Source organism: Meles meles, chromosome 3 (assembly GCF_922984935.1).
Source record: "Meles meles chromosome 3, mMelMel3.1 paternal haplotype, whole genome shotgun sequence".
NCBI classification, from domain to species: Eukaryota; Metazoa; Chordata; class Mammalia; order Carnivora; family Mustelidae; genus Meles; species Meles meles.
This window is the reverse complement of record NC_060068.1, coordinates 102,392,739-102,413,205: the sequence shown is the minus strand read 5'-3', so window position 1 is coordinate 102,413,205 and position 20,467 is coordinate 102,392,739.

Sequence of the window (20,467 nt, the reverse complement as noted above, 5' to 3'; positions counted from 1 at the left end):
TACAAGATTCACAATTGAGGAGACGGCAAGACTGAGCTAAGTGAAATGCAAGTCACACTGTAATAGTGATATAATAAAGTTACAAACATAAACTGTGGAGAGGACTGAATTCAATCTGTGGTCATCAGTCACAGAAGAGGTGAACATGGGAACAGACTAGAGTAGCGGGTGGGATATTCAGGTTGTGAAAACAGCTTGAGCCAAGGCCTGGAGCGTGGAATGTGCCAGAGTGTTCAGGGAACCGAGTGATTCATTTCATCTACAGCATATTGTATAGTGGTGGGTGGGAGGGGGGGGGCAAAGCTCTCTGCTTGAGATAAATTAAGGGAAGGAGGCTGGGGCAAGAACCTGGAGGCACTTGTAAGGAATCACTGAGTCCACTGGCTGCAGAGATTGGAGGGAACTCAGCTGTCCACGAGCAAATCTTTCATCCACAGGAAGCCATCCCCTCTCACCCAAGTTAGGGCACCAGTTTTTAACTTCTCTTTCCACTCCTGCTCTGACCCCTCTCTTAGCCCTCCACCACACAGCAGCAAGAGTGATTTTTTGGAGACCGCAAATCAAATCATATCACACTTCTGCCCAGAATCTTTCCTTTGTTTCTTTCTCTCGTAAAGTAAGTTCAAAATGTTAACATGACCTCAAGGCCACGCATGATGGGGGCCCCCACCTCTCTGGTCTCATCTTGAGCAAAGACACCCTATCTCTTCTGTAATGCTTCAGTCTACCCAAACTGCTCTTCCCTGATCCTAGACTGCTCCGTAGTGTCTCTGTGACAGTTGAAATGCTGGAAAAATAGCAAGTGGTCAATACACAGATGCAGAAGAAAGTAGGGACTGCATCCCTGCATGCAGACATGAACTGCCTCTTACAAGAGTCATCTCAAGTATGATGTACCCTTGTGGAACACCTGTAGGGGCAAGAGACTCCCTATGCTTCCTGGAGAGAAGATGGATGGGAACAGAGGGAGACAGATCCTGAGGAAGATCAGGAGGATTTTAGGGCAGGAACAAGGGCATCACTGAACTGACCTTCCATGGAGTTTATATTGGACAAGAGAGGTCAGCAGGGGGATACAGTCTGAAAGCACAGCAAAGGCTGATTAGGATCCCAGGGAGGGTGAGAGACACATGCTCGTGAGATTGTGAGTGCAGAGGGATTTAGGAAGGTCAGAATCACAGAAGAGAAGACATGCTTGTGGCAGGGCTGCCATGTGGTAGAGTGGAGAAGGAGGTCATAGGGATCAAGGTCGAGAAATTGTTGGACAGACAACAGAGCTAGTGATTTCAACAGAGCTGAAATCACCAGGGATAACAGCTCACCACTGTATCTTTTTTATGGTAGGTATCATTGTGATCCCATATTTTATTGTTGTTGTTTACTTGCTGTTTATTTTTCATCACCACAAACTCGATCATCACCTCCTAGGGCAGGGACCAGGTATGTTTCAGTGTAATACTTAGTGTCTGTCATAATCAGAGATACTCCCTAAATATTTGGAGAAGAAATGAATGATTGAATGAAAGAACACATGTCTGCACCCCACTGTAACTCAACTATCCTTTCCAATTTGAAGGGACCCTGCTTCTAGCAGTTGTGTAGAATGGATATAGAACCCTTGACATTGGCAAGACATAGCTGTGAAGACAAGAGTTTTAGCAAGCTGTCAAACCCTGAATTATATACAATTGTTTGTATTTTTCTTTAGTTGTTTAATTTGTTCTCTCCACTCTGAAAGTGTCTGTACTTCAAGGGCAAGCGCCTAATCCTATGTAATACTTCATTCCTATTCCCACTGCATCTAACATAATGCCGGGAAAATAGTAGATGGTTAGCAGCCTTGAAGGGAGGTTTGCAGTTAGACTTTTGTAGTCACACAGAAGTGCCTCTCCCAGGGATTTTGGTATCTTACTCAGTTTTTTCGTCTGCAAAATAAGGACAAAAACCAGCAAAGGGGCCCCTGGGTGTTTCCCTCAGTTAAGCCTCCCACTCTTGATTTCTGCTCAGGTCTTGATCTCAGGGTCAGTCATGAGATCAAGCCCTGCCTTGGGTTCCCTACTGGGAGGAGAGCTTACTTTAAAAAAAAAAAAAAAAAAATCAGTAAATGGTTTGTTTGTAGGGTTGATGTCCAACTTAAAGGAGATAATGTATAAGATCCTTATCAGAGCCATGCACACAGCACCTCATACATGGTAGCTAAAAAGAAACATTTTTTATCTGACGTTGGGGCTGTGGAAGCTGCAGGTGCATTTAGAGTTTGCCATCGTTTGCATCAGTGACACTGTCTCCTTGGTACCATTGCCCAAGGAACATTTCCTTTCCTGGTTTGCTTCAGCAGCAGTGATTCCTGATCCCAGGGCCACTTTTTCTTAAAACGAAGTAGGTCTGCATGCTCCCTCAGGGGTGCTGACCTGCGTGTGCACAGCTCCATGCTGCCCTCTGGCGGTGGGATTTGGGGCTACCCCTTCCCTACCTTGGACTTTCTCAGCGCGATAAACTGTAGAGAGACACCAATCAGGAGGTTCCCTGGTATTACAGGTAGTGTGAGGGGTGTATTGCACCATTGTTCAGTTCTCCCTCATTCCTCTTATTGCCACGTGCCCACCTCCATGCAGGGAATGGTGATCAGGTGGTACAATATGCCCCACTAAAAAACTCAGAGGTTGTAAGATCTTGGAGCTCAACTGAGGTGGTTCAGAGACTCTCAGAGGAGCATTGTCCAGCCTAAGATCACACAGCTCAACTATACATTGGCCTCTTAAGTCTTTTATGATGGCCATCTGCCAGATCACTTTCCCTTGTAAGGAAAAAGTCAGGGTACTTTTTCCTTGTCACCAAGTCACCCTACTATAACTTATGTAACTTCCTTGGGGAAGCCGTCAGCATGATCTCAGCTGAAATTAATCTAAATGACCACAGTAGACTCAAGAGCCATCTTCATTTCTTCCCTTTCCCTCATCTTCACATCCAATACATAAGCAGACCCTTTGGTTTTCCACATCATGTATCTGTCTGCTGTTCTCCATGTTGTCTGGTTCTATACACCACCACCCACGATCTGTAGCCTGGACCACAACAGCTGTCCCCTAATGGCTTTCTGCTTTCTCTCTCCTCCTGTCAGCTGGCAGGAGCAGGAGTCAGATCACAGATCAGTCCTGCTTGAAACCCTTCTCATTGCATTTACAATAAACCAACCCTTCACCAAGATCTACGTTGTCTCCGTGGGACTCCCTCGGTTCTCCATATTCCCTACAACCTGATCCCTCTTAGGGGCCTCCAAGGTGATCTTTGCCTTTGTCCTTTCTGGACTCTGTGCCTGGAATACTCTTCCCTGTACTCCTCTCGTGGCTGGCTCTTCCCCTTCCTTCATCTCAGCCTAGATGTCACCTCCTAGGCCTGCAGCGACCACCCTAACACCGCCTCTCTCCCCATTATTCTTCTCCCCTCATTATTCTTGGTCATGTCTCTCTCCTAATTTCCTTCATAGCAGTGATCATTATTTGTAATTATCTTCTTTCTTTGTTTAATGAATGTCCTGCATTGGCAATAACTTCCAGGAGAGCAGAGCACTTGCCTTCCCATTGCTATATTCTGAATGTCTCATACATAATGGATTCTCCGGAAAGTGCTTATTGTGAGGAGGAACAGCACTTTTCATCTAGGGCACTGGCTCACTTTCCACAACTTGCAGCTGCTTCCCTGCCGGGTCCAACCACATGGAATCGTCTTAATCAGACTGGGCTCTTATTTTGGTTGACTGAGTGAATGAGCACGTGTAAGAGATCTCATTTTCCCCATAGCATGCCCTGTGTGGGTGTTTATATATGCACAGACCTAATTTTGTATATTTATACATATCTTCCTCCATGTAATTCACAATAGTTAGTGGGTAAGTCACAGTAACAAGATTTGATACTACTAAATGCCATCCCATTTACATTAATACAAACTTGGTATGTTTATTTGGTGAGGGTGTCTCCCTGAAACTAGGCATTCAGGAGTTATTTCCAAGAAAAATAATTGAATAGGGAAAGAGACTGCAGTTGCCATTAAAATTAAAACCAGAAATCATTTTGTGTGTGTTACTCTTCTCTGGTTCCACCTCCAGCAATGACTGGAAACAGGTCCTTAAGGGTGAGTAATAGGAATGAATGTCACAAAAGTCAGAAATAATGAACCAATATCTTTCAGAAACACAGCCACCACAGAAAGAAGGCGGAGTAGGAAAATTGTGCACATGTGAAAAAATAAACATCCCGGTAAAGAACTACTCAGGCCCATCATAATATGTGCACACAGCATCATGTCTCCTTTTGACTCAGCAACAGTAATCTGGTTACACAAGAGTGAAATTTCAGTCCAGCCTGGCCCATGGTGTAGAAGGTGCTGAATCACCTGCCTGGGGGAAACTGCAAACATTTAGCACTTTCAAAGGCAGAAGAAAGCCAGCAGAATTAGTCTAGCCCACTAAGCACTTAACAGCTGATTGTGCCAAGCTCTTTTTAGAGCAGATCTGCTTTCACAAATGCACACAATTTACTCTCCCTGCACCATTTCCCTTCTATCTTTTCCTACTTCTTGGTGGCATGTGCCATGGAAAGAAGGTAAATTGAGAAGGGACGGAATGGGGATGAAGGACATTCTCCTAGCTCTGTCATCTCTTCTACCTAGTTAACCAGGGATTAGTTAAGCTAGGATTCCATCTCTGGGGTCTTACTCCTCTTCAGAGTAAAAATGCTTTATGTTGGTTTAGATAAGAAATACTTCTTTTCGCCTTCATTTTTTTTTAACCTTTCATTTGAACGTCTGCTGCTCAATATGCGAGAAAGATCTACTTTCTAATTCAAGATTTGAATGTTTTAGGAAACCCTGTTTCAAAGACACATTTGGGATGGGATGGCTAACAATGATGAAAAGTCAAGGTTAATTGCATGGCTTAACATGCTGCCTATATCTAAGTAAGAATTTGAAAAGAGGTTTTTATCAAGACACATCAGGCATGACATTTATTCAGATAACCTAACTTTCCTCTTCAAGAATGATGAGTCACGGAAAGTTTATTTGCTGTGGTCTATGTTTGCTGAAGGGGAGGTTCTAGGAAGTAAGATGGGATTCAGCTTCAGATGACAAAGCTCTAAAGTGACTTCAGTTGAAGGGTAAAGCTCACAAACTCTGGCCTCAGTAAAGTTCAGAGAACAAGCAGCAGGACTGATACACTCTGAAAAACACCTATTTATCAAAGAGGTTTCTTTCCAAGCTACATTTCACACAACAGCTTTGCAAATGCTTTCATCATACAGTTTAACAATCTGAACCAGATAAGTTTTCAGCAAAGGTCAAGAATGATCTGTATAAGTAGTGTGTGTGTGAGGAGTCTGACTTTTTAGCCTCTAAATTTGCCTCTGTAGCATATTACCTTGTAACTTCGGGGGAAATTCTTTCATCTTGCTAAGCCTCCGTTTTCTTGGTGATAAAACGTGGATTAAAAAATGCCTGGCTGACCCACCTCTCTACCTGGGTGGTTCATGTAAAACGAAAGCTGTTGGAAAATGATAGAGGATTTAAAAAAATGTAAGATATGCTGAGGACTAGGGTGTTGATGGTGTCAATGGTGATGATGGCCACTGTCTGGGGATCCAAAGATATGGGTACTCAGGTCTCTGCCCAAAGCCACTAAAAGGAATGGCTTGAGGGAGCCAGATATCTCATGACCCTAGGGAACAGGCAAGCAGCTTCAGCTCCAGGTATAATTCTTAGTAGGTACCAAGTCCAAGGGAACAAGATTCATCCATGTTTCAACACAACACCACAGATTGTCCAGAATGTGACACTCCAGAATGTGACACCGGTCACATGACAGCCCTTCTGAGTGCACTGAGTTAAAAGGTAATGGAGTGACAGAAGCTTAGGTCAGAATCTCAAGTCTACCCCCAATTAGTCGGGTAGCCTTGGACAGGTAACTTAACACTTAATTTTTAATTTTTTTATTTTTTAAATTAACAGATAATGAAATGGATTTTTGGTATACAGTTCTATGAATTTGGACACATACATAGATTCAGGAAGCTACCACTACCATTAGGACACAGAATAATTCTATCATACCCCCCCCCACCATAAAACTTCTACATGCTTTCCCTTTGTACTCACATCCTCCTGCCACTCACAATCCATGGTGACCAGGGAGCTGTGCTCCATTACCAGAATTTTGTCTTCAAAAATGTCATATGGCTGGAATCATATCATAGTAACCTTTTGAAACTAGTTTATTTCACTCAGCATAATACCTTCAAGAGTCTCTAAGTTGTTGCCTATGTTAATAGCTTGCTCCTTTTAAATGTTGTTCCTTTTAAATACTTCCGTTTTATGGACATACCACAGTCTGTTTATCCATTTATCTGTTGAAGGGCATTTGGGTAGTTTCAAGTTTTTTGGAAATTATGAATAGAGCTGCTATCAAAACAGGCATGTGTAGGTTTTTCAGTGGACCCACATTTTCATTTCTCTAGAGATGACTACCTTTTTTCTGTGCTAGGGCCAGATAGTAAATGTTTTAGCTTTGTGGGCCATGTAATCTCTGTGGCAACTAGTTGCCACTAGTGCAAAAGCAGGCGCAGACAATATGTAAAGAAGTAGTGTGGCTGTGTTCCTATAAAACTTTATTTACAAAAGTAAGCAGTGTGCAGGATTTGGTCTGCTGGCCACAGTTCACCAATCCCGGCTGTTTTATAAATACCCAGGACTCAGACTGCTGGATCATATGATAGACATATTTTTAACTTTGTAGTAAGACATCAAAATGTTTTTCAGAGCAGCTATCTTATTTTGCATTACCATCAGCAAGGCGTTAAGGTTCCACGTTGTTCCACATCCTCACCAGAACTTAGTACTGTCAGTGTCTCTCATCTTAGCATTCTAATGTGTGCAGTGACATTTCATAGTGGCATTAATCTGCATTTTCCTAATGGCTAATAATGTTCAACATCTTTTCATGTGATTATTGGCCATCTTTATATTCTCTTTCCTGAAGTATGTGATCCAGTCTTTTGCTTGCTTTTTAATTGGGTAGGTAATTTTCTTACTGTTGAATTTTGATATGTCTTTACATATTCTGAACTAAATTCGCTTTTAAATATATTATTTGCAACTATTTCCTCTCAGTTTGTGTCTTATCTTTTAATTTTTTTAACAGTGTCATCTGCAAATAAAATTTTATAACTTTGGTGAACTCCAAAAATGTTTTTTTTTTTTTAATGGATATTGCTTCTGGTGTTTTTGTCCATGATCTCTTTGACTAACCCAAGATGTCATGAGGATTTTCTCCAGTGTTTTCCTCTGAAAGTCTTGTAGTTCTACATTATCTATTTGTATCTATGTAGATGGATCTATGATCCATCTTAAGTGTTTCATATACAGTGTAAGTCTGAAGTTGAGCTTTATTTTCTATGTAAACTTCTAATGGCTTATTTGAATGATTGTTGTTGAACAGACTGTTTTTCCATTTAACTGTCTTTGTACCACTGGTAAAAATGAACTGGCCAATTGTAACGTGGTATCCTGGGACAAGAAAAGGATACGAGTGGAAAAACTGTGATAAAATCTAATGAAGTCTAGAAGTCAGTTAATAGCAGGGGCCATTGTTAATTTCTTATTTTTACAAAATGTACCATGGAAATGTAAGGTGTTAACAAAAGGGAAACTGGAAGAAGGTTATATAGGAATTCTGTATTATCTTTGGAACTTTTCTGTAAATCTTAAGTTATTCCCAAATAAACAGCTTATTTTAAAAAATAAATTGGCCATATATGTGTGGATCTATTTATAGACTCTCCATTCTGTTCCACTGATCTATGTGCCTATCCCCACACCAATCCCACACTGTCTTAATTACTATGGTGGCTTCACAGTTACTGAACAATTTATAAACTTTATTTTGTTGGGTGAATCAGAAAATTAGAAATTTTCTACAAATTAGAAATTCTGAAAGGACAGGCATACAGGCAGAAGTCGAGTCCTTCTTATTTACTAGTGAATCCCAGCACCATGTCTGGGACAGGGCAAACAGTGAATAAATTTCTCTTGTCAAGTGAGTTAAAGAAATGAACCTCGGTGGCTGACTGACAGAACCACACATCTCAACCAGTGATTCCGCTTCCAGGGTCTGCCAAGCCACTGGGAATTTCCAGTACAGAGCTGAGTAAACACGGATGTCTCTCAGGAGAGGTGAGATTGCTATCTGTGAGTTATGGTGGGTTTACTTTGCTACTTCTTACCCATCCTCCAACTCTCTTACTTCAGTCCCTTTTCTTTCTGTCCTATGGCATTTTGACCTTACTATTAAGGAGTTCCAGGTCACAGGTGGCCAAGAGCTTAACATGCCCACCTGGGAGATGATGCAGGTAAAGCTTTTAGCACAGAGCCCAGAACACAATACACGTTCGGGAAATGTTAGCCTTAGCCACTATTATAATCATTTAAAAAATCAGATTTGAATATTTTACTTAACCACCAAATTATTTTATTCATTCATTCATAAAATATTTATTCTTTGACAGATGTATAGCCTTTGAACTACAATCCAGGCGTTTTGCTAAGAGCTGAAGATACGATCCTGCCCTACATTATTTGAATTAACGTTCCAACCAATTTACTTCACATGTTCAAAACTAATTCACTGTGAAGACCTTGACTCATATAGGTTATACATTTGACTCAGAAGCAAAACTTTTAAAGAAACCCTATCCAGAAACCGACAAAGTAGCTCTGTGTTACTTTTCATAGTTATCATAATTGGTTTGTGATTTCCAAGTAATGTCAGAAATATGAAAGAGGAAAGAGCTAATTCTGGAAGGGTTATTGAGGGGACGAAGCAGAAATGGGTGCAGGTGGCTTCAGAGCTCTTCTAGCTCCAGGATGTGATTACTGTTTCTTTACCCATTCGCATATGCAGAATAATCCAGCAACACACACACACACACACACACACACATAATCCCTAAATGTAATTAATGACTTTGACTCTTATTATGTCTTCAACTCTCAAAGAAAAATGGGGGGGGGAGTATTCAGTGAATATTTAGCCATCTACAGAAAATTATTTTCAACTCTCACCTCAGGTAGCTTATGGAGGTCCCCTTATTCAAAAACCCTTTTTCATTCTGCATCATACAAACTTCCCATACCTGCACCATTGTGTTCATGTACACATTTGTCAGCCTCTGGTGTAATGCTCATCTAATAACCCAAAGAGGTTCTTTGGTTTCCTCCTTCCAATCAAATCAAGCAGCAAGTAAACATTTCTGGTTTCTGCCTTTGCTATCTCCATTGGCTAGAAGAAATGGAGTTATGCACTAGAGAAGTTAATTAGACATTTTCCTCCTGTAACTATACCTTGCATCTTGAATACTTTGATCTGTTAAACTACATCCTTAGCCAATTAACAGTAAAACAATGAAGAAACTATGTTAGTTGTTGAAAATAAAGTTTCCCAGCAAAGCCAGCTCATTACACATAGGTAACCATGCTCTTTGAAACCAATTTCCTACAAAGACTAATAAGACAAACTGCTTTTTCTGAATGTTTGCCTCTCAGATATATCTAATTCTGTTTACAGTGATATCTAATTCTGTTTACAGTGATAACAATGTTCCTCTGATCTTATAAACTCACAAGAAACATGGTGAATTGAGTATCTACGTCATTCCTGCGCACCAAGTGGAAACATTCATTCCATCTCATCAGATCCAGGATTAACATATCCAGTAAGGTTCTGTCCCTATCCTGGATCTTATACTTCACATAATTTGCATAATTTGAACATAAATCACGTAGTGTTGGAAGTTTTTACAGACAAGCACAGCAACTTCTTTGGGAGCACTCTGCTAATATTTAATAAAGTTCTATAGAGTAATACCACCAGTTCTGTAGACATCCGTCTTCTTTATTTTGCCCCGGGAAAAAACCTATCTTTAAATACTAAATAGTACTTACACAGAAATTATGTATTCAACATCCCTCACACTCTGCCATATTTTCAGCTAGCTAATCTTTAATTTTCGAAGTGTATTGGTCACAACTCCTTATTTTCATTCATGGGTATAAGAAGGGCAACTGTCCATTGGCTATAGATGAAGGAAAATATCTGCTTCAGTGAGAGGAAATTTCTATTTAGTCAGAGCATGGTCACAGTGCTGAAAAATAAGTGAACTAGTAAGCACTGAAGATTTACTATGTAAGGATGAAATCTTTGTTAAAAACAACCTCTGGCAGGGGTGCCTGGGTGGCTCAGTGTGTTAAGCCTCTGCCTTTGGCTCAGGTCATGGTCTCAGGGTCCTGGGATCCAGCCCGCATCCGGCTATCTGCTCAGCAGGGAGCCTGCTTCCCCTCCTCTCTCTGCCTGCCTCTCTGCCTGCTTGTGATCTCTCTCTCTCTCTCTCTCTCTGTCAAATAAATAGATAAAATCTCTAAAAAAAATTATACAACCTCTGTTGAATGATATGATTGGTTGTTCAGTGAGAAAACTTGCATTCATTAAATGATTCATTCAACACTTATTATTAAGCACCATATGCCATGCACTAAGCCAGATGCTGGTGTGTGATGGGTAGCCTAAGCTGACCCTAAAAGAAAATAACCCTATACCTTGGGATAAAACCCATCATCGGCTTCTGTGGTCACCCAGTTATTTGGCAGACAACAACTGAACACCTGTTGTGTGCTCAGCACTGTATCTGTGTCTAGATAAAGGAAAAAGGGTAGCTAACGACCATTATGTGCTTACGTATCTCTTTCTATAGTCTTTATGTGTATCAGTGCATTAATCCCCCAGGAAAATACCCACCTATAAGGCAGGTCTGTTCTTCACATCCATTTCACTGATGAGGAAATATGGCATAGTATGGTGCCCAAGGTCATACTAGTAGTGAGTTGTGGGTTGTCTGTGGTGGACAGAAGAGCCACAATCTATTACAGAGAAGACAGAAAGCCAAGTTCCTGTGCTCAAAGACCTTAATATTTTTCTGGGAAGCCAATATTTACTAACACAAAATAAGTAAAAGGCATTTTCAAAGTCATGTCTGCATAACTGTGGTTTGTGGTTTTTAACACAGTAGTAAAGGGATGCGGTATAGGTGTGGTCAAGTGGGACAGGGCAGGTCCTGCAAAGCTCTGCAGCAACAAGGGGCACAGGCTTCAGAAACAGAGTCATGGGTTCCAATGTGACTCTGCCATCTCTTCATGTCTCCCATCCTCATCTATAATACAGATGCGGGTGCACCCATCAAGGGCTACTCTGAAGATCAAATGGGGTAATACAGGTAAAGTCTGGCACACAATAAGCACTCAGCAGATGTTAGTTAGCTCTTGTGAGGGAAAAGGTTTTCAGATGGACCTTCGCGATTTTCACGTGTACAGACTGGCACAGAAAAGGTATGAGGGGGGGCGGGGGAGCCATATGTGTAGGGATTCAGAATTAGAAATAAGCAGACGTTCTCAAATTCGACCTAGTATGCACCCTTCTCCTTCCTCCTTCTTAGCACTTCGCAATCATTCTGGATGTCCTGGATTCCGAATAACAAAATTAAAGACTTGGTGATGAGAACACACATGCATATACATGTGCACGCACACTGAGAAACAGTAACACACCCAAATCTGTACCTGAGGGTTTGACAATTTAGTACTGACTCAGCCAGATGGTGTTTTGCCTAAGCTCATCTCTAGCAGGTATGGGAGCCTTCATGAAAGCCGACATAAAGTAAATTTCAGTGTTAGTAACATTTAGTCATTCACTGGCCTGTTGTGCTAGCCCGTACACTCATTTCCAGAAAGAATGAAAGCAGTTTCCAGTCCAATTAAGCAATCAATTGGTAGTTCTGTTGGATGTTTACTCCAGGCCTAATACTGTTCTTGCTTCTTTCCTTCTTCCTAGATTAATAGGCAGACGTTGTAAGACTCTGGTTAATTGCCCGTGAATGTGCAATGTAGAATGGTTAATACAACAAATACTGGCTGGGACCAGTGAAATAGAACACCTGCTCTTTAGGCACATTATACAAAATGGTACTGGAGGTACAAGACATACACGTATCATGGCCAGGCCTTCAAAGCAAATGTTTCCCTCATGAGCCCTGATTATTTCAAACAGGTAGTATTTCCTTTTATTTTGCTTTTTAAATATTTCTTCATTGGTCTCCAATGTCCAGCTTACAGAAGAAATGGGAGCTTATAATTGCCAGACAAAAAGGATGCAAACAAATGTCACCTAAGAGAGAATATTTAGGAAATATTAATGAGAAACATGTGGGATCTACTTAGGGCAGAGTGTAAGATTTTGCCGCAGTCGAGAGTATTGGCAAAGTTTTCAAATAATGTGTTTTCTATGAATCAGAGACTCTGTTGTGCTAATAACAATGTCACACCAAGTCATTCCCATTAACCCCAATTATGTAAAATGACAGTATTTGCTATAAGCAACTGACCTATTTAAATCCAATTTTTAAAGCTAAGATCTCAATTTTTAAAGCTAAGATTTAAAGCTAAGGGCATTTTGATATAGCACTGTCAGGGTGGGGAAAACCAAATAGAAGACATTTTAGGTGAAATGGGAAACAAAGTAGAGGTTCTAGGAGTCTGAAGAAATTTTAGAGGGCATCCAGTTGCAACACTTTGCATTAGCCTTTATGCAGTGTCTCTTTGTAGCACATTATTCGGTTCTTACTGTCAAAGTGTTAGGTGGGAAATTCTGGTTCTTTCATTAAGTACCAGAAATTGCCTTCACTGAGCTCTACTGAAGAGTATCTTTATAGCGTTTGTCAAATCTCCTTGGAGTCAGCTCTGATTGATGTTGGAGGCCTAGCCCTGAAGAATGAACATAATTATATTGATGTTGATAGGAACACAAATGAGTGATGATAATAAATAATGTTTGGTTACAAGCGCTATCTTGGATCCTGTACATGATGGAAACCAGGCACTGTTTCTGACTGGGAGCATCTAATGAAATGTTATGAGTTTTGTCTCAAAGAGGTTAAGATTGATGATATGCTATCAACCCTAGAGTTTTCCAAATGCCTTTTTGATTCTGTATTGCAAAAACTCAAGTAAATTTGTTTGCCTTCAGTCATTTACTTGGAGCCTTGAACAGTATTGATATTTTTGCCATGTCAAAAACAGGGGAAGCCCCTGTGACCCAGCATGGTACTTCTCAGACTTTCAGTAGGAATGAACGAACATATTTATCATTGTCAGATTTAAAGTCAAATTATAACGTGAATGACTCCTGTTCAGCCACTCCTCAGGCAGAGAGGAACCCTGCAGACTGACCACCCTCCACATCCTCTGGAGAAAGCAAGCCCTAGCTTGACAGGGGATAGCAAAGGGCAAAATCTGCACAGAGCTCAGAGATACTCACTAGCGTCCAAGACAGGGAACATTTGGAATGAGAGGGCTTTTATGTGAAACTCACCTGAGTTGAGGACACTGTCACTGGGTGACCTGAGTCTCACTGTCCTTATCTTGGAGGCACATTCTTATGGTGCAGTGATACCTAAATACATTCAAGTATGTGAAAGACACATGGTGAGCCACATATGTAGCAGGTAGGAGCAATGAAGTCACACAGACTCGGTTTCTATTCTCAGGTCTGTCACTTACTAGATTGTCACCCTGATCTGACTATTTAGCTTCTATGTGCACCTCAGTTTCCTCCTTGGTAAAAGGGGTTGCACAATAGTAACTATTCAAAGGCTGATGTGAAGAATGAATTCTTTTAAGTGGAAAATTCCTTAAAAGGATGTAAATCAAAACCACACTGAGAAAGGCCTTAAATGACACACTGGACCAGATGGACATCACAGATCTATTCAGAACATTTCATCCCAAAGCAACAGAATACACATTCTTCTCTAGTGCACATGGAACCTTCTCCAGAATAGATCACATCCTGGGTCACAAATCAGGTCTCAACCGGTATCAAAAGATTAGGATTATTCCCTGCATATTTTCAGACCACAATGCTCTGAAGCTAGAACTCAATCACAAGAGGAAAGCTGGAAAGAACCCAAATACATGGAGACTAAACAGCATCCTTCTAAAGAATGAATGGGTCAACCAGGAAATTAAAGAAGAATTGAAAAAATTCATGGAAACAAATGATAATGAAAACACAACAGTTCAAAATCTGTGGGACACAGCAAAGGCAGTCCTGAGAGGAAAATATATAGCGGTACAAGCCTTTCTCAAGAAACAAGAAAGGTCTCAAGTACACAACCTAACCCTACGTGTAAAGGAGCTGGAGAAAGAACAAGAAAGAAACCCTAAACCCAGCAGGAGAAGAGAAATCATAAAGATCAGAGCAGAAATCAATGAAATAGAAACCAAAAAAACAATAGAAAAAATCAATGAAACTAGGAGCTGGTTCTTTGAAAGAATCAATAAGATTGATAAACCCCTGGCCAGACTCATCAAAAAGAAAAGAGAAAGGACCCAAATCAATAAAATCATGAATGAAAGAGGAGAGATCACAACTAACACCAAAGAAATACAGACAATTATAAGAACATACTATGAGCAACTCTACGCCAACAAATTGGACAATCTGGAAGAAATGGATGCATTCCTAGAGACATATAAACTACCACAACTGAACCAGGAAGAAATAGAAAACCTGAACAGGCCCATAACCAGTAAGGAGATTGAAACAGTCATCAAAAATCTCCAAACAAACAAAAGCCCAGGGCCAGACGGCTTCCCAGGGGAATTCTACCAAACATTTAAAGAAGAACTCATTCCTATTCTCCTGAAACTGTTCCAAAAAATAGAAATGGAAGGAAAACTTCCAAACTCATTTTATGAGGCCAGCATCACCTTGATCCCAAAACCAGACAAGGATCCCACCAAAAAAGAGAACTACAGACCAATATCCTTGATGAACACAGACGCAAAAATTCTCGCCAAAATACTAGCCAATAGGATTCAACAGTACATTAAAAGGATTATCCACCACGATCAAGTGGGATTTATTCCAGGGCTGCAGGGTTGGTTCAACATCCGCAAATCAATCAATGTGATAGAACACATTAATAAAAGAAAGAACAAGAACCATATGATACTCTCCATAGATGCTGAAAAAGCATTTGACAAAGTACAGCATCCCTTCCTGATCAAAACTCTTGAAAGTGTAGGGATAGAGGGCACATACCTCAATATTATCAAAGCCATCTATGAAAAACCCACTGCAAATATCATTCTCAATGGAGAAAAACTGAAAGCTTTTCCGTTAAGGTCAGGAACACGGCAGGGATGTCCATTATCACCACTGCTATTCAACATAGTACTAGAAGTCCTAGCCTCAGCAATCAGACAACAAAAAGAAATTAAAGGCATCCAAATTGGTAAAGAAGAAGTCAAACTATCACTCTTCGCAGATGATATGATACTATATGTGGAAAACCCAAAAGACTCCACTCCAAAACTGCTAGAACTTGTACAGGAATTCAGTAAAGTGTCAGGATATAAAATCAATGCACAGAAATCAGTTGCATTTCTGTACACCAACAACAAGACTGAAGAAAGAGAAATTAAGGAGTCAATCCCATTTACAATTGCACCCAAAACTATAAGATACCTAGGAATAAACCTAACCAAAGAGGCTAAGAATCTATACACAGAAAATTATAAAGTACTCAAGAAAGAAATTGAGGAAGACACAAAGAAATGGAAAAATGTTCCATGCTCCTGGATTGGAAGAATAAATATTGTGAAAATGTCCATGCTACCTAAAGCAATCTACACATTTAATGCAATCCCTATCAAAATACCGTCCATTTTTTTCAAAGAAATGGAACAAATAATCCTCAAATTTATATGGAACCAGAAAAGACCTCGAATAGCCAAAGGAATATTGAAAAAGAAAGCCAAAGTTGGTGGCATCACAATTCCGGACTTCAAGCTCTATTACAAAGCTGTCATCATCAAGACAGCATGGTACTGGCACAAAAACAGACACATAGATCAGTGGAACAGAATAGAGAGCCCAGAAATAGACCCTCAACTCTATGGTCAACTCATCTTCGACAAAGCAGGAAAAAATGTCCAATGGAAAAAAGACAGCCTCTTCAATAAATGGTGCTGGGAAAATTGGACAGCCACATGCAGAAAAATGAAATTGGACCACTTCCTTACACCACACACGAAAATAGACTCCAAATGGATGAAGGACCTCAATGTGAGAAAGGAATCCATCAAAATCCTTGAGGAGAATGCAGGCAGCAACCTCTTCGACCTCAGCCGTAGCAACATCTTCCTAGGAACAACGGCAAAGGCAAGGGAAGCAAGGGCAAAAATGAACTATTGGGATTTCATCAAGATCAAAAGCTTTTGCACAGCAAAGGAAACAGTTAACAAAACCAAAAGACAACTGACAGAATGGGAGAAGATATTTGCAAACGACATATCAGATAAAGGGCTAGTATCCAAAATCTATAAGGAACTTAGCAAACTCAACACCCAAAGAACAAACAATCCAATCAAGAAATGGGCAGAGGACATGAACAGACATTTCTGCAAAGAAGACATCCAGATGGCCAACAGACACATGAAAAAGTGCTCCACGTCACTCGGCATCAGGGAAATACAAATCAAAACCACAATGAGATATCACCTCACACCAGTCAGAATGGCTAAAATTAACAAGTCAGGAAATGACAGATGCTGGCGAGGATGTGGAGAAAGGGGAACCCTCCTCCACTGTTGGTGGGAATGCAAGCTGGTGCAACCACTCTGGAAAACAGCATGGAGGTTCCTCAAAATGTTGAAAATAGAACTACCCTATGACCCAGCAATTGCACTACTGGGTATTTACCCTAAAGATACAAACATAGTGATCCGAAGGGGCACGTGTACCCGAATGTTTATAGCAGCAATGTCTACAATAGCCAAACTATGGAAAGAACCTAGATGTCCATCAACAGATGAATGGATAAAGAAGAGGTGGTATATATACACAATGGAATACTATGCAGCCATCAAAAGAAATGAAATCTTGCCATTTGCGACGACGTGGATGGAACTAGAGCGTATCATGCTTAGTGAAATAAGTCAATTGGAGAAAGACAACTATCATATGATCTCCCTGATATGAGGACATGGAGAAGCAACATGGGGGGTTAGGGGGATAGGAGAAGAATAAATGAAACAAGATGGGATTGGGAGGGAGACAAACCATAAATGACTCTTAATCTCACAAAACAAACTGGGGGTTGCTGGGGGGAGGTGGGATTGGGAGAGGGGGAGCGGGCTATGGACATTGGGGAGGGGAGGCGAACCATAAGAGACTATGGACTCTGAAAAACAACCTGAGGGTTTTGAAGGGTCAGGGGTGGGAGGTTGGGGCAACCTGAGGGTTTTGAAGGGTCAGGGGTGGGAGGTTGGGGGAACAGGTAGTGGGTAATGGGGAGGGCACGTTTTGCATGGAGCACTGGGTGTTGTGCAAAAGAATGAATACTGTTACGCTGAAAAAATAAATAAAATGGAAAAAAAAAAAAAAAACCACACTGAGATACCACCTTATACCAGTTAGAATGGCCAAAACCAACAAGACAGTAAACAACAAGTGTTGGAGAGAATGTGGAGAAAGGGGAACCCTCTTACACTGTTGGTGGGAATGCAAGTTGGTACAGCCATTTGGAAAACAGTGTGGAGATTCCTTAAGAAATTAAAAATAGAGCTACCGGGGCACCTGGGTGGCTCAGTGGGTTAAAGCCTCTGCCTTCAGCTCGGATCATGATCCCAGGGTCCTGGGATCGAGCCCCACATCGGGCTCTCTGCTCAGCGGGGAGCCCGCTTCCTTCTCTCTCTCTCTGCCTGCCTCTCTGCCTATTTATGATCTCTGTCTGTCAAATAAATAAATAAATAAAATCTTTAAAAAAAAAATAGAGCTACCCTATGACCCTGCAATTGCACTACTGGATATTTACCCCGAAGATACAGATGTCTTGAAAAGAAGGGCCATAAATACCCCAATGTTCATAGTAGCAATGACCACAGTTGCCAAACTGTGGAAAGAGCCAAGATGCCCTTCAACAGATGAATGAATAAAGAAGATATGGTCCATATATACAACAGAGTATTATGCCTCCATCAGAAAGGATGAATACCCAACTTTTGTATCAACATGGATGGGACTGGAGGAGATTATGCTGAGTGAAATAAGTCAAGCAGAGAGAGTCAATTATCATATGGTTTCACTTACTTGTGGAGCATATGGAACAACACAGAGGACATTGGGAGATGGCGAGGAGAAGTGAACTGGGGGAAATTGGAGGGGGAGACAAACTATGAGAGACTGTAGACTCTGAGAAACAAACTGAGGGTTTTGGCGGGGGGAGTTGGGTAAGCCTAGTGGTGGGTATTAAGGAGGGCATGTATTGCATGGAGCACTGGGTGTGTTGCATAAATAATGAACCTTGGAACACTGAAAAAATAAAATAAAGTTTAAAAGAAGACATGTAAATACTTTTTCATGTGTCCCCAGAGTACCTGGCCTAGTGCTAGGCACAGAAATACTTCTTCAGTGAGTGACTGATAAATGGAATATATTTCCAAATGCCAAGATTATGGCACGAGTTTCCTTTTGCAAATGTCCTACAGGAATGCCAGTGGGAAGACATGCAAAGGATGGGAGCAGAGGTGAAGTTGGGGAGACCTTCACTTCTCTTGTTCTTCCTTTTTTCTTTGAAGGATGACATAGAATGCTGGTGTCAGCCTGTTGCTTTAGCGTCAATGACACACCTTCAAGCTATAAATATGGGTATATATATATACATATACATATATATGTGTATATATACATTTATATATACATGTATACATTTATACATACATGTGTGTATAAACCAAGACCTACTGGCCCATGTTAATACCTAGGACTTCCCCAATTCCACTAAATAATTCCTTCACATATCATCTTCTATGAGAAAACAATACATATTTTAGGGACTGATTTGTCTGTATATTTGGGGCAATGCTAAAAAAAGAACTGGTGAAATTTAGTGCTTCTATTTTTCAAAGTGGTCACCCTGCCTTGTAATTTCACCAGGAAAGAGAAATTACTAGTTCCACAACACGTACCACGTAGACATTATAAGGCAGCTTGTGCTCAAGCCCCTGGCTCTGCAAATTAAAGTGAGTTGGTTTCCAGTCTCCACTCTGCCACTTTCTAGCATGTGAACTGGGGTTAGTAGTCACTCAACCTCCTGGGCTTCAGTGTCTTCACCTGTCAAATGGGGATACCAGTACCCACCTCTTATGATTACTGTGCCGATTTCCCAAGAAGATGCCTGTAAGGCACATAAGACAGCTTGGCATCCAGGTCAACAAATGGTGGTCATCATTATGACGGCAGTCATTAGATGCCTTTCTTCTTAGACTGCTGAAGTGAGAGATTGTTATAGGTTATCACAATAGGATTCTTGCAATCTGGTATTTCTCAGTTCATCTTAAGAATGGTCGTCTGTCAGTTAGGCCCATCTGGAAATCATAGGAAATTCGTGAGAATACAAGGAGCCATCACTTCCTGTTTTGCCTAAGCAGAAGAAAAACACTAACCTCATCCCTACCTGAAAACTGCTCTGGGCAAATGCTTTCCAAAGGAGACTCAATACAGGGCAAAGCAGTGAGAAGTGAGGGTATGCATTCAGGCAGAAACTCTGGCATCCACCCCCTGCAGGATTACACATGATACTTTCTCTTAGGAGCCCCATCTGGTAATAATCAACCCATTTCCTGTCTCTTGAGTGCTCATGTACACTGAGCACTATATGAATTTATGCTTGCATACTGTTCTTTGCATGAGTCTTCCTTTTAAAAGAAAGGCCTCTGTCTTTGGTATATCCCCATGGAGGTTGAGAGGAATGACTCTGGAGTCAATTAGATCTGAGTTCAAATACCCACTCTGCCCTTTACCATCTAGGTTACCAAACATCTTTGAACTTGGCTTTCTTCATTGATGAAACAGGGACCTAACATGTGTAAAAGGCTTAGTAGAAGGTTGGCACATAATAAACACTCAATAAATATTAACTCTATCTTGAGAGCCTGCTTCATAAATAATAGCAGTGGACAGACTAAAAGATAGTTATGAGAATGCTTCTCTTTGGGCATCTGGAAAAACTACTGCCAGTTGTAATGACATCATTCTTTCTTGTAATATATAAACATAGCAAAACCCCCTCTACTATTCTTAGATATAACTGTACTGCATTAGCATCTATGTAGAATAATTCAATTCTAAAACTCCAAAGCCACTTGATCTCTTTGAAACAATCTCATAATCCCTTAATTTTACAAAATTACTCTGTTATTTTAACTTGTTCTGTTCTGTTCTGTTCTATTCTATTCTATCCTATTCTATTCTATTTTTTTAAAGAAAGGCAGACTTCCACATGCCATGCCTCATTTCGATGAGTCT